We start from the raw sequence: 15,852 nt of genomic DNA, 5'->3' as shown, positions 1-15,852 counted from the left end.
TTCTAGGAGAGATTTATTCGATTTTTGCTGCAGGGATTTGCTGTTCTCCAACCACTTGTGCCCATGATTAGGTTTGCTGGACACTGTGCAAGAAGCTTGACCTTGCAATTATGCCAAAGCTCTTCTATGCAGCCACATGCTTCCAGTTGTGCCACAACAATGTTGTAGTCATGTAATAGTAGGCCCCCCCATTGCCATCATTTTGGAAGCAGGTGGTCTTGAGTTTTGTGCCAGAGATTTTATCTTTCTTTGTGATTATCCCAGTTACGTGGTTGTACACCCCACTTTCCGACAAAAAGGATTGTCACAAATATGTCTCGGTTTTTGTACGGCCAAATGAGTCCATTGACCAACCAAGGGATCCTCAAATTGGTGACTCTATTCTGACACAGATTCTGGCCAGTCAATCATCTTTACTGTGGTGTGTGTGTGCGTGCGTGCGGGTGCTTTATTTGTTCAGAGGACACACACAGAACAATGAACAACTCTGTATCGGTCTCCTTCATTCCTCCTTAAGCACCAAATTTGGTGCCATTTGGAATTCACTGTATCACAATGTGCTAGTGACTACCATTTGTTGTGGTTGTCACTGCGTGGTACCTGCCTTCTTCTGGCTTGTTTCTCCTTTATTGTTGCAGTTACACCTTAAGCGGGCTGGAGGCGGGGACGCTGGGCACACCTGTGGCTAATTACCCAATACTCATTTAAGCCGACTACCCACAGCTGGCAGCCGCTGGTTCATTGTTTCGCCTCTGCTGGCAACACACCCGAGTGCTTCTGCTACCAATCGTTGTTCCATGCCCATTTGGACCTGCCGCCTCCCTGCCGTCCAGCTAACTCCAGAGTTTGTACTTTTCTTCATGGTGTAATTTTCATTTGCCTTTTGTCTCTGTTTTTGCCACAACACCATCGCCTTCTGTTTTTGGAACTACTCTCTCTTGCCCTTTTTGTCATTAAAAGTTCTGAATTACCACACGAACTCTAAGCCTCTGCATCTGGGGTCCTAACCACACCGAGAACCTGACATCACTGCCAGGGAAACATGTGTCAAGGGGCATTTCTTTAGGACACAACAAGTGGAAAGGCACTTCCGCCACCTACGCGTCCATAAATGTATACTGTTAGGTAGACCACACTTAACAATTCACATGCTGCACTAATCTCATGGTCACACTTTTAAAGTTGAAATGATGCATTTTCTGTCTGCCTACTGGAGCAGAAAAGTGGCATGCGGGTTTTGATTGTCATCTGAAAATGTCTGCAAAGTACCGAGCTTATCAGGACCTGAAGGAAATCTAAATTCAATCTTGCCACAGAATGAGAAATCAGCCTTGGCGTTTGACTTGTCATTCCCAATGACTACATTTTGTAACCAGGAAGTCAAGGTGCCTCCAGAGGTATCTCCAAATGTCCTGTTGAGAGCTGTTGGAAAGTTTTTGAGAAGGATTTCCATTAGAAGCTTTGAAAGGAGCGCTCGTTGGCAATGTGAATGTGAATAAGCTGGTAGACGTTACTGGTTAACTTCGGACTTGTCCGTGCTATGAGTCTATCTTCTGTGGAATCTCTTGGAGAACAGCAACAGCGTGTTACCTCATTGCATGCTCAGTGTTCACAGAAAGCTGTTCACAGGACTTCTGACCTTTTCCACCCAAATCCCACAGTATTACAACAGTAATACTGTGCAGTTTGTGTTTCCACCCCACCAAAACACCACAAGTGCTTTCCACTAATCAGCATTCTTCAGCACAGACTGTCCCACTCAAGTTCCTGGACTTCTGAAAAAAGATGCTGGAGGTTACCTGGAACTTTCCTGGCCTTTTTCCCTGGGTAATTTTGGTGAAAACGCAGTGGAGGGTTTCAAAAGCCCTTAGAATCTGAAAGGTTCCATGAAAAAATGTTGCAGTGGACAAGCTTCTACTGATACCTTTTTAGTTGAGATAGTATCTCTCATTTTAACTTCACGTAGTGATTCCATTAACTATCTGAGGAGTTAATGCACATGACAACATCCTTACCCTTTACCATAATCGTGTATTACTGTTGTACTTCGCCACTTCACGGTTCGAACATCGCTCCCTTGCTCCATCGCAGTTTTTCTAAAAATGACTGTTAAGAAATACATGAATTCTAATGATTAATTAATAAATGATCAGTGTTTTGTGGTTGACTGTGGCCTGTTATTTCACACCACTGCATATATATTTGCCATATTTCTAAATAGGAGTATTTATGTACGTTATACATACGTATATTACAGGGGTGCCCGCACTTTTTAAGCATGCAAGTCCACATGATGTATCTCCTACATTTTATACATATATTATATGTTTTATAGTAACTGGTAAACTACTATACTAAATACTAATGATAAGTATTTCACATTTACACTTCCAAAGTTTACAGGTCATCAAAATAGTTGATATCATTCAGTAATTCACTATTCAATTCAATATGGAAATAAAGATAATGACACATAATTCCTCAATAGTTGTGTACTAGTGAGTGAGTACCGGTTATATGTCTGTCAAAATAGCTACGTAAAATTCATTACGACGCACACTTCATGTTTTACGTCCAGTTAGCATTTGCTAGCAAACATTACCTGTATACAAGAAATGAAAATGATGATGCAAAAGACAATGCAGCTGAAGTCAAGGCGACATATTAGAAAGGTTTCAGCAGTGGGCACATTTTCCATTTCATCTTGAAATAATAGTTTAAGAAGCAGACGTGTAGAAAACACTGATTTCTGTGGTGGACTTCATGACACCAAGCAAAGCCATCAAACAGTACATACACTTTTCTTTCTACGTAACTAGCTGCTACAAATGAATGGATAACATTTGCTATAGATATAAGCATCTTACCACTGAGTTACTTTATCTGTAATTGGAATAATGAAAATGAAAATTGCATCTATCACCGTATGTAGTTTGAGACGTCTGTTCACCGTTGCCGTGGGGGAGCAAGAGCGAATCAGGAGGGGAGCTTAATGTCAGCTGACTGATGGCATATGAATAAGTGACGTTTATGCAATCGACCCAAACTACCTTGGCAATCGACCGGTAGCTTGTAATCAACCTAACACTGACCAAGAGCATGCCTCAAGGAAGGCTGGCTCCTCCCCATCCAAACCCTCCGGCAGAGCTTTGTGTGCAGCTCCAAGAATTCTACCCTTGTCTCAACCGCGATTCGGACCACAAAGCTCTGGTGTACAGTATTTCTGATTTCCTTCCCCAAAAGCACCATTTTTAAATCCGCCAAAACAAAAGAGTCCTGTGCCTTGATTGGTCCAGGGGTCACACAGCCCACCTTTGCAAAACTCCTCCGGTGTGGGTGCAACATGTACAATAAAAGTGTCAAAGTGCCTTGTTCTTTCAGAAGGAATGGTTCCAGCTCCAGCAGCAGTCTGAACTACCAGTAGTCAATGAGAGTTGTCAGGAAAACACTGCCCCTAGTGTTTTGGCAGAGAATTGCACATCACACACTTTCCTCACTCCGAAGAGCATAACAGGATCAAGACAATACTGAAGGCCGATCACTGAAGGCTACGCTGCAGCCTAACGAGGCCTATAGTGTAGCGATGGGATAAATGAAGCAACTGTACAGGACAGTATGGTACGTAGTGATGCAGAGCAGAGAGTGATGGATGGAGGATGGCAACGTTGTGACAATTGCAGTTCTTTCAGTCCCCCCCCACACACAACACAGATGAATTTACATCTCAATGCCAACTTTTCTCGGTAAATTGAAGGGTCCTTGGAGATTTTTTTGCATTCTGTTCAGAGCGAGACGTGCCAATGGGAACAAAGTCACACTCAAGCAAAGCCCTGCCAGCCTCGATTATGAGCAGAAGGATTGGCTTGATAGCATCGCAGTGAACGGCATTCAGCACCCAGCGTTGTTATTTAAAGGTGGCTGCCAAGTTCCTTACTGTTGCATGCACCAGCATATAGAAGAAAAAGGACATCTGAGGTTGTGTTTGTAAGCGTTTGGTTTGATTTGATGAATGCCTCAGTGTGAATCTTAATGTTGAGAGAACTCCGTCTGCAGTGGAGGTGCTTGGGCTTTGTTCCGTTCGCTTCGAGCTTCTTTTCTGTTCTCACATTTTTCTCTGCACCTCCTTCACGCTCAATAGAAGTTGGAAAGAGAGTTCTGGAGACGTTCTTTGGCCTCTGTGTCTCACCAAACACAGCTGATTAGATCACATATGTACAGTGGGGCAAAAAAGTATTTAGTCAGCCACCATTTGCACACGTTGTCCCACTTAAAAGATGACAGGTCTCCAATTTTCATCATAGGTGTCCCTCAACTATGAGAGACAAAATGAGAAAAAAAATCCAGAAAATCACATTGTCTGATTTTTAAAGAATTTATTTGCAAATGATGGTGGAAAATACGTATTTGGTCAATAAGAAAAGTTCATCTCAATACTTTGTTATCTTCCCTTTGTTGGCAATGACAGAGGTCAAACGTTTTCAGGAAATCTTCACAAGGTTTCCACACACTGTTGCTGGTGTTTTGGCCCAGTCCTCCACGCAGATCTCCTCTAGAGCAGTGATGTTTTGGGGCTGTCGCTGCGCAACACGGACTTTCAACTCCCTCCAAAGATTGTCTACGGAGGTGAGATCTGGAGACTGGCTTGGCCACTCCAGGACCTTGAAATAGTTCTTACGAGGCCACTCCTTGGTTGCCCGGGCGGTGTGTTTGGGATCACTATCATGCTGAAAGACCAGCCACGTTTCATCTTCAATGCCCTTGCTGATGGAATGAGGTTTTCACTCAAAATCACACGATACATGGCCCCATTCATTCTTTCCTTCACACGGATCAGTCGTCCTGGTCGCTCTGCAGAAAAATAGCCCCAAAGTATGATGTTTCCACCCCCATGCTTCACAGTAGGTATGGTGTTCTTAGGATTCAACTCAGCATTGTTTTTCCTCCAAACACGAGAAGTTGAGTTTCTACCAAAAAGTTCTATTTTGGTTTCATCCAACCATATCACATTCTCCCAATCCTCTTCTGGATCATCCAAATGCTCTTTAGCAAACTTCAGACGAGTCTGGACATGCACTGGCTTAAGCAGGGGGACACGTCTGCACTGCAGGATTTCAGTCCCTGGCGGTGTAGTGTAGTACAGATGGTAGCCTTTGTTACTTTGGTCCCAGCTCCCTGCTGGTCATTCACTAGATCCCCCCGTGTGGTTCTGAGATTCTTGCTCACCGTTCTCGTGACCATTTTGACCCCACAGGGTGAGATCTTGCGTGGAGCCCCAGATGGAGGGAGATTATCCGTGGTGTTGTATGTCTTCCATTTTCTAATCATTGCTCCCACAGTTGATTTCTTCACACCAAGCTGCTTACCTATTGCAGATTCAGTCTTCCCAGCCTGGTGCAGCTCTACAATTTTGTTTCTGGTGTCCTTTGACAGCTATTTGGCTTGGCCATAGTGGAGTTTGAGGTCTGACTGTTTCAGGTTGTGGACAGGTGTCTTTTATACTGATAATGAGTTCAAATATGTGCCATTAATACACGAAACGAGTGGAGGACAGAGGAGCCCCTTAAAGAAGAAGTTACAGGTCTGTGACAGCCAGTAATCGTGCTTGTTTGTAGGTGACCAAATACTTATTTTCCACCATCATTTGCAAATAAATTCTTTAAAAATCAGACAATGTGATTTTCTGGATTTTTTTCTCTCATTTTGTCTCTCATAGTTGAGGGACACCTACGATGAAAATTGGGAGAGTGGGAGAACGTGCGCAATTGGTGGCTGACTGAATGCTTTTTAGCCCCACTGTATATGTACTGTATGCTGCATGTGCCAGGCTTCTTTCCTTGGCTTTGTAGTAAACATCTATTTTTTCCTTGGTTTTCTCATATTGTAGGTTTCAATCTGTCTCGGGGGGGGTGCAGAATGGATGAATCAGACTTTATGCCGTTCAACACCCAGTGTGTTTTATTTATAGGGAAAGAGTACATTAACGCCTCTGCAGAGTCTTTGGAAGTTTTATCAAGCACTTCCCAAGTTTCTTCTCTGCCTGGCTTGAGTTGTGAAGCTTGAAGAGTGCAGATGTGTGTGCTGTTGGCCAGTGTGACATCCCGATGCGGTGTGTGTATCCACCCATGTCACAGTCTCAGCATCATGCCCGTGCTGTGACACGGTCGACTCTGTTGTCACGTTATTTAGAATTCAGTCTTATCAATAAAACATGTGCAGCATTAAGTTTTTATCCGGTGATGCATCGCTCCTGTCTCCCTGAGCCTCTTACAAGCACATGACTGAAGAGCAGAACTTTCCTTCCCTGTGCTGACTTACAGGCATCACTTTGCATTAGCATAGCCTTACGTGATCCTCCATCCTCAAACATTTCCTATGATATCATATTCTGGACTTTCTACCAAACTCCCTGAGCTGTTTCTCTTCAAGCACCAAGACTTGACTAAAACTCATGTTGCTCTCTGTCGAAATGGAAATGGAAATAAAGCCTTGAAACTACCGATGTCCCGATCTCATCTTCAGGATCAGCATGGGCTGCTGATCCGCTGCATTTTGAAGATTGGATAATATCGGCTTCCGCCACCAGATCGGGCCGATCCGGTTGGCGTATCATGTTGGTAAAGTTGGGCCACAGTCCAACACGGTAGGTGAGGTAAAGAAAAAGAAAAGGCAACACCACCGTGCAGAAATGTCCGCCGTCTACCGTGGTGAACTTAGTTTCATGTTGGATGTTGGGCTCCGGAGCTACAGCGCTAGTCGACCCCCCCCCCATTGTGCCCGGGCTGCTGTGCTGCTGTGGGGAGCTCGCACGCAGTGGTGGAGCTACGTAGTGGCCAATGGCTGGCCATCTAGACATTTCAGGTATCAGCTTATTGGTCCCCCCAAAAGTATTTTGCACGTCCATTTTTTCCAATTTGATCTTTTATTGGATCTTTTATTGGATTAGGGAGCTGACTCCCAGACGTTTGTTCCAAAAGCCAAACAATATTGTTGCTGATGCTGTGGAATAAAAAAGTACATTCAGCAATACTTTGCTTGCATTCTTTTGAATGCCTTGAAGAGCTATTTTCATAACCACATTCAATTCCACAAATTCATGTTTGGAACAAAAGCTTATTATTAAAAAAATGTTTACCATTGTACCAGATCGGATTGGCAAGACTATAAAAAAAAATCAGATAGGATCAGAAGCCAAAAAATGTGGATCAGGACATCCCTAATTGAAACAGCTTGATAACATTTACATTCATTTTTTTTACAATAGTACACTAGAGAGACCAAAAATAGTAAAGTCACACCATTAAAGTAACAAGAAATATGCTTTTTACATTAAAAACAATATTTTTTTTTTTAGAAAAAAGATGTTTATCTTAATAGAATGAAGTAGCAATTTCCCACCAAAGCATGAACATCCAGTAATCCCTGCTTCATCATTTCTGCAAAGTAGGATTCCTTCTTAATAAATGGAGTATTTTGGTAGTTGGATTTTTAGACATGAAGTTGTATGACGTCCCCATCAGCCGTGTAGTACATCAACAGTGACTTACTCCCAATATATGTGTCGTTCACAGCTGACAAAGCCTGGAAATCCAATGAGTCTCTGGGTCGGCCTCATGGGAGTCATGTCAGGAATGATCCACCACTGTAGCGTGTCAATAGCACCAACATGCTCTGCTATTGATAGAACAGAGCTTCATCACATAGTCCTGGGACCATGTCTTGCACGCTTAGTCCACATCAGCCCAGGCAAACATTTATCAGAGGGACCAAGTGTACATTCCACACCACGAAGGATGAAAAGAAGGGCCAGTGGAAGAAGATCTTTTTCATCATTCTTCATTGGCCATTGATGCCCTTGAACCCATTTTGGTAGCAGCTATTCACTGCTAGTAGCAGACAGAGCCTGTGAAGGGAGATTCTCTCTGTTGCCAAGGATTTTCCCCCCTTGGGTTTTCTTTTGTAGCTGCTCTTTGTTCACCTGCCAAAAAGAAAAAAGGATACAGACAGGAGGAAAGTAGAACTTGGTCATACCGTACACCTGTGCTCCATTCGCTGTGTCTCGTGATTGCGTTTACTGTCTTATTGTCCTTCTGCATCTCTTGCCTTCCACGTGTCTTCTGTCATCCTTTGTGGTTAGTTTGTTTCCCTCTGCTCCTTTTTTGTATTTTCCATCCTGCAATCCTCGGTGCTTCTGTTGTCCGCCTGCCTTGGTCTGCACTACCGCACCTGTGACAATAACAAACAAGTCGCAACCGCTTTTTTCACTGATGGATATTTTTTTCAGCCTCGTACACATCAACCAGAGAAAAGTGAAAGATGTAAAACCCAGCGCTGTGGCAGGACTGGCTGATTGATTGCTGTCCAAAACGGTTCTCATCTGTCATGGTCGTGTTTGAAACACACGGAGTCGAGCCTTGGTTAGTGAACGCCCTGGTTAGCGTATTTTTTTGGTTTGTTTTTTCCCGGTTAGGTGTGTCACAAGATCTTGTGAGGTTAAAACGTGACGACATTTCTCGCTGAGAAAAAAAAGCTGTCTTGAGAGCCATGGGTCTGGGACAATAAACATCAATTCATTAATCACACAATAAATGGAAATGAACCTGATCATTTTGCCCGCCTCGATATATTGCCATGTGCATGCGTGTCTGTTTTCCTCGTCAGCCATACAGTCTCTTTGTCTCAGTCTAGGCGGGGCCACTAACATACACACGGAAGAGTGTAACGTGGTCAAAATGAAATTAGTAGATTGCAATATATTGTCGTATATTTTTTCATTGTACCGTATTTGCACGACCATAAAGGGCACCGTATTAAAAGGCGCAGTCTCAGCTACAGGTGCTATTTTTGTATTTAACACATACACAAGGCGCACCGTGCTATTGGGCGCAGGTATGCACGCCATGTTACTCAGAAGTCAGTGAGGAAGCAACAATGCTTTATTTCTTCAGATAAATTAAGAGCAGAACTCTCATGCAGTTTATCAAACCCACTTGAAATCAGAATGGTCATCACTCAACACAACAGTCTCAGTCATGGTGCACAACTAAAAACATCACACAGCAACGCAAAAACAGACAAGACACTACCGCTACTTTTGCAGAACAATAAGTAACAACTATGTAGCTCAAACATGTAACTTTAAGAGCATTTGCACCAAAACACTACCGACGCTACAATACGCGAGCATGCATGCTATTGTATGTTTTTAAAAAGCCAGCGGGAGCAAAACTGAGTTGGGTTGTACTTTAAGTATTTAACAATGTACTCACGTTATTTTTGATTAATCCTCATCCACACATCCATCAAAGTCCTCATCTTCTATATCCTAAATGAACAGCGGGGCAAGTTCTCCATGAAACACGCCAGGTTCCCTGTCGTCATTGTCAGTCAGTCTCGTTGCCGTGCGGCGCCTCAGAAATGATGCTGGCTTTTGTGAAAGCTCCAACAACAGTGCATCAGACACGTTAGCCCAAGCATCCACAATCCATTAGTGAAGCTGTGTTCGCTAGCTGTCATCCATCTCTCCCACGCCGCTCGCAACTTCACTTTAAACGCCGTGTTTACACCGATGTCCAGCGGTTGGAGTTCCTTCGTCAAGCCTCCAGGAATGATGTTAAGCTCCAAGTTCATTTGCTTCATTGGTGGTGATGCGTGTGAAAAAAACATCCGGTCTCTTTCCGTACACGTCACTCAGTCATTTTGTCATCGTCCTTCCAGCCCCTTTGGTCCGGCTGGAAACTTTTCTTTAGGCAGCATCAGCGTCTACCGCAGGTAGCAGTTTCTGTCCATTACCATGGCAACCAAGCACAACAGTAAAAGCCGACTTCTCGTGTCCCGTTGTGTGTATCGCTACCGTGCTGGTCTTCTCTACAGTGTGCTTCACCAGGATGTGGAAAGTGAGCGGCACGTCGTCCATGTTGGTGATGTAGTTGGATGGATAGATGGCGCCATTTCATAAAATATACTTATATAACTACTGGGGCGTGCCTTTAGCGTCCTCAGTCACGTCCACCTTTCCTTTCCTCTTTACAAGCAGCGTGTCGGCAGGAGACGCTCACAGTCAGTCGAGCGAGCGCTCATAAAAGTCACACAGCAACACTTAGAGATTTTGGAGCTCGGTACACACATAACATACGGTGCTCCGCATTATAAAGCTCCCCGCCCATTTTGGACAAAGTTTAAGACTTTTAAGTACGCCTTATGGTCGTGAAAATACGGTACTTTTCTTAAAACTGAAGTGGCCCGCTTCTTGTCATATTATTCGTACACCAGCTGTGTCCGTAACGTATTTTCATCACAAAACACCACTGTTAGCAGCATGTTAGCATGGAAACCGTAACTGGAGGTCATTGTCCCCCAGCTTCGTCCCCCTGTCTGTGATGTCATCAGCAGTTGACTCTGTAGTTCTTTGCTAACTAACACGGTTAGGCTGCAAGTCTCTGCTTTTCTTAATGATTACGGCTGCAAAATAACCCACAATGGAGCCAAACATTGTTGCAAGTGGCAGCATTTTGATAAGAAACACTGTTGCATTCAGGAAATAACTCACAGCTGTGAGGATTTGTCTGACATGTGTCTGGATCGTCGTATGCAGAGGCGTACACCAGTTGTGAATGGAATAGTCTCTTTAATACTACTTCAAAACAGCTCAGGAACAAAAAACTACGATGCCAGGGAAAGAAAAGGGCATCGAGGGAAAATGGAATAATATACAACTTAAAGGAATACCAAAACTGGTCAGGCGGAGCTACAAACGAAGCCGTGGGAAAAACCAGGCAGGACTGGATGGCCAACGGCAGCAGCAGCACAGATCTCGACTTGGAGGTTCAGCCACGAGGAATCACCGAGTGCCATCCAGTCGCCACAGGTGAGCTTAAAAAGGGGTAACAGAGAATGAGGCACAGCTGTGCCTGTTCTGTAGCTCCGCCCAACTAGAGATCCCCAGGATCTGTGTGATAACACAAAAGCAGATAATGAACAAGGAAAAGGAAATATGACACAAGTTCTAACCTGAACCCAAAATGTTAGCTGGTGTCGACGCCAGGCGTGACAACGGCAAAGCATTCATGACGCTAACCAAGGTTCCACTGGATATGAAATGACTTGAATTGTTAACAAATAAATCATGAACTTAATTGTGCATAACCATTGTGCACATAAAATCATGTTTTGGGATGAGAATGAAGATGTGTTCTTAAAAGGCAAATGCTAATAAATTCCTAACTGGTATTTAATATTGCTTCTTCTGGCGTCTCTTCTGGCACATAAAAGGTCAACTTACCGCATCAGCAGTGGGTCAAATGCTTATTTGTATTTTTATTTATCAGTATGCTGAACTCTCCTCAGCTTTCCAGTCGTGGGCCTCTGCCTGCAAACGTCTGATCTGGAACACTCATCTGAAGTTCTTTGGACGAGGTAACTTTCAATATTTTATTGTACACTTTAAAATCCATTAGTTAACCTTACTTAAAAAAACATGCAAACTGATTGCCTTGAAAAAAACAAGTAAATGGAACTTTATAGTTATAGTTGACCACAATAGATATTTATGTTTTACTTGGTCCACTCAAGTGAGATGAACTTCTTTTTTTACATAACTTTGTTCTACTTCTTGGTCGGAGTTGAAAGTGCTGTTGGATTTGACAGTGTAGGTAGAAACGTAACAACGTTGTGGTTTCAAGTCAACAGAAGGGAATCCCTTAGTACTTGAAGCAAACATGACATGTCCACTGTCACAATTATGTAGTCCAAATCAGCTAGGAGATACAGTACCTTTTAATCAATGAAGGGTTGGGCTGACCTGCTCATTCTTACCAAGACATTTTGGAGATTGCAATGCTTCCTTGTAGTACATTGTAGTAACTGCTGTGCCTCAGTGCACACAGCCAGCACCTTAAAGCCACGCTTGAATGACTTCCGTGTGGAAGAACTTCACTAGCGACGGCCGCAAGCGAGCTCCAATGCTTTTGTCCGTGTGATCATGCACGTATTGTACATACAGCACAGCATCTAGGAGCTGTAATTCCCCAGTCAGTTCTCATCTCATCTTGTATGCCAGCCATGTTGTTGCCAAGGAGGAGCACAAGTCCCAGCAGGCTGAAGTGTTGTGATTGTCTTCATCTGCTGACAAGATTTGCTCTGGCCGCATCCTCATTGTGGTTACTCACACGCATTTTCTTCTCTCTGACAGCCGAGCATCTCAGTGGACGTGCCTCAGTTGCTCGCAAACTGTTTATGATTCTGGTCACCGGGGTGTCTGCTTTGATTGTGCCATTAGATAAACACATCATTGCAGCGTGTTGGTTCTGCTTGCCAGCTTAATGGTTTCTTTTTGTGTCCCATTCTCTAATGCCGTGGCGTATTTAGTCCATGTGGTTGTTACATGCACCAATGTCAATCATCTTATCCGAGGCAACTGTTTATATGTCTATAGGTGCTTGGTCTCTACCAGCTAGTGAATCCTTATGAATGTGCATGAATCACAAAATAAAAAATACATTGAAATAAAAAAAAAATTGTCATAATAATTAGGGCTGTCAAAAATAGGGTGTTCACTAATTAATTCCATTAATTATGTTAACATGTTTAGCGTGATTAACATCTTGTCAAGCCACACCTCCCTGTTATGACGGCAGCCTGAAGGACGATAGAGTCCGTCACGCAGAGTCTGACGCTCTTTTCTAACTTTATTCTGACCTGAACACATCCACAGCAGTGCAATTCCAGCAGCACATACGTATCTATCTCCACCTCACAAACAAACACGTCTCTGGTCCGACACGTCCTCATTGTGACTGGACCACAGCCAGAGGGATTCACAGACATTTTGAACATTGTAACTTTATTACGTATGTGTGTATGTGTGGCCTAAATAAACAGATAGACAAAGAAAAAACGTTGAAACTACTGTACTAAATACTCATGATTGATATTTCAGTTTACAGCTCATCAAAGTAGTTGCTATCATAATTCAATGGAATATGGCAATAAAGATCATTCCTCAGTAGCTGTCTACCTAACCTGAGTAATATGTCAGTGAAAATAGCTACGTACCGTTCATGAGACACACTTCATGTATTAGCATTTGCTATCAAACATTAGCCATGCACAAGAAATGTAAATGATGATGCAAAACACCCTGCAGCCCAAGTCAAGGCAACGTATTCAAAAGGTTTCATCCTGAAATAATAGTTTAAGAAGCAGACGTGTAGAAAACACTGATTTCTGTAGTGGACTTCATGACACCAAGCAAAGCCATCAAACAGTACTTTTCTTTCTATATACGTAACCACAATACTTTTCTTTCTACATACGTAACAAATAGTACTTTTCTTTCTACGTATGTAACAAACAGTACTTTTCTTTCTATATACGTAACCACAATACCTTTCTTTCTACATACGTAACAAATAGTACTTTTCTTTCTACATACGTAACAAACAATACTTTTCTTTCTACATACGTAACAAATAGTACTTTTCTTTCTACGTACGTAACAAATAGTACTTTTCTTTCTACATACGTAACAAATAGTACTTTTCTTCCTATATACGTAACAAATAGTACTTTTCTTTCTACGTACGTAACAAACAGTACTTTTCTTTCTATATACGTAACCACAATACTTTTCTTTCTACATACGTAACAAATAGTACTTTTCTTTCTACGTATGTAACAAACAGTACTTTTCTTTCTATATACGTAACCACAATACCTTTCTTTCTACATACGTAACAAATAGTACTTTTCTTTCTACATACGTAACAAACAATACTTTTCTTTCTACATACGTAACAAATAGTACTTTTCTTTCTACGTACGTAACAAATAGTACTTTTCTTTCTACATACGTAACAAATAGTACTTTTCTTCCTATATACGTAACAAATAGTACTTTTCTTTCTACGTACGTAACAAACAGTACTTTTCTTTCTATATACGTAACCACAATACTTTTCTTTCTACATACGTAACAAATAGTACTTTTCTTTCTACGTATGTAACAAACAGTACTTTTCTTTCTATATACGTAACCACAATACCTTTCTTTCTACATACGTAACAAATAGTACTTTTCTTTCTACATACGTAACAAACAATACTTTTCTTTCTACATACGTAACAAATAGTACTTTTCTTTCTACGTACGTAACAAATAGTACTTTTCTTTCTACATACGTAACAAATAGTACTTTTCTTCCTATATACGTAACAAATAGTACTTTTCTTTCTACGTACGTAACAAACAGTACTTTTCTTTCTATATACGTAACCACAATACTTTTCTTTCTACATACGTAACAAATAGTACTTTTCTTTCTACGTATGTAACAAACAGTACTTTTCTTTCTATATACGTAACCACAATACTTTTCTTTCTACATACGTAACAAATAGTACTTTTCTTTCTATATACGTAACAAATAGTACTTTTCTTTCTACGTATGTAACAAACAGTACTTTTCTTTCTACGTACCTAACAAATAGTACTTTTCTTTCTACGTACGTAACAAACAATACTTTTCTTTCTACATACGTAACAAACAATACTTTTCTTTCTACATACGTAACAAATAGTACTTTTCTTTCTACATACGTAACAAATAGTACTTTTCTTCCTATATACGTAACAAATAGTACTTTTCTTTCTACATACGTAACAAATAGTACTTTTCTTTCTATATACGTAACAAACAATACTTTTCTTTCTACAAACGTAACAAATAGTACTTTTCTTTCTATATACGTAACAAATAGTACTTTTCTTTCTACGTATGTAACAAACAGTACTTTTCTTTCTACGTACCTAACAAATAGTACTTTTCTTTCTACATACGTAACAAATAGTACTTTTCTTTCTACGTACATAACAAATAGTACTTTTCTTTCCATATACGTAACAAACAATACTTTTCTTTCTACGTACATAACAAACAATACTTTTTTTCCTATATACGTAACAAATAGTACTTTTCTTTCTACATACGTAACAAATAGTACTTTTCTTTCTATATACGTCACAAACAATACTTTTCTTTCTACATACGTAACAAATAGTACTTTTCTTTCTATATACGTAACAAATAGTACTTTTCTTTCTACGTATGTAACAAACAGTACTTTTCTTTCTACGTACGTAACAAACAATACTTTTCTTTCTACATACGTAACAAACAGTACTTTTCTTTCTACATACGTAACAAACAATACTTTTCTTTCTACATACGTAACAAATAGTACTTTTCTTTCTACGTACGTAACAAATAGTACTTTTCTTTCTACATACGTAAAAAATAGTACTTTTCTTTCTATATACGTAACAAATAGTACTTTTCTTTCTACATACATAACAAATAGTACTTTTCTTTCTACGTACGTAACAAACAATACTTTTCTTTCTACATACGTAACAAATAGTACTTTTCTTTCTACATACGTAACAAACAATACTTTTCTTTCTACATACGTAACAAATAGTACTTTTCTTTCTACATACGTAACAAACAATACTTTTCTTTCTACGTACGTAACAAACAATACTTTTCTTTCTACATACGTAACAAATAGTACTTTTCTTTCTACGTACATAACAAACAATACTTTTCTTTCTATATACGTAACAAATAGTACTTTTCTTTCTACATACGTAACAAATAGTACTTTTCTTCCTATATACGTAACAAATAGTACTTTTCTTTCTACATACGTAACAAATAGTACTTTTCTTTCTACGTATGTAACAAACAGTACTTTTCTTTCTACGTACGTAACAAATAGTACTTTCCTTTCTACGTACATAACAAACAATACTTTTCTTTCTATATACGTAACAAATAGTACTTTTCTTTCTACGTA

General features: G+C 40.7%; 1 protein-coding gene across 7 annotated transcripts in view; it reads left to right on the top strand.

The window, feature by feature from the left end:
• sulf2a (sulfatase 2a) overlaps positions 1 to 15,852 on the top strand; it is a 64,936-nt gene that overhangs the window by 23,364 nt on the left and 25,720 nt on the right. The window contains exon 3 of one of the 7 annotated variants that reach the window (XM_054784034.1): positions 11,344 to 11,412. The exons of the other annotated variants lie outside the window; for them this stretch is intronic. The gene's annotated coding sequence lies outside the window, so the exon portion shown is untranslated. The remainder of the gene's footprint in view (positions 1 to 11,343; positions 11,413 to 15,852) is intronic. 7 annotated transcript variants of the gene reach the window in all.

This window comes from Dunckerocampus dactyliophorus, chromosome 8 (assembly GCF_027744805.1).
Source record: "Dunckerocampus dactyliophorus isolate RoL2022-P2 chromosome 8, RoL_Ddac_1.1, whole genome shotgun sequence".
NCBI classification, from domain to species: Eukaryota; Metazoa; Chordata; class Actinopteri; order Syngnathiformes; family Syngnathidae; genus Dunckerocampus; species Dunckerocampus dactyliophorus.
Note: the sequence above shows the minus strand (reverse complement) of the source record. Positions and strands in the feature narration are given on the sequence as shown.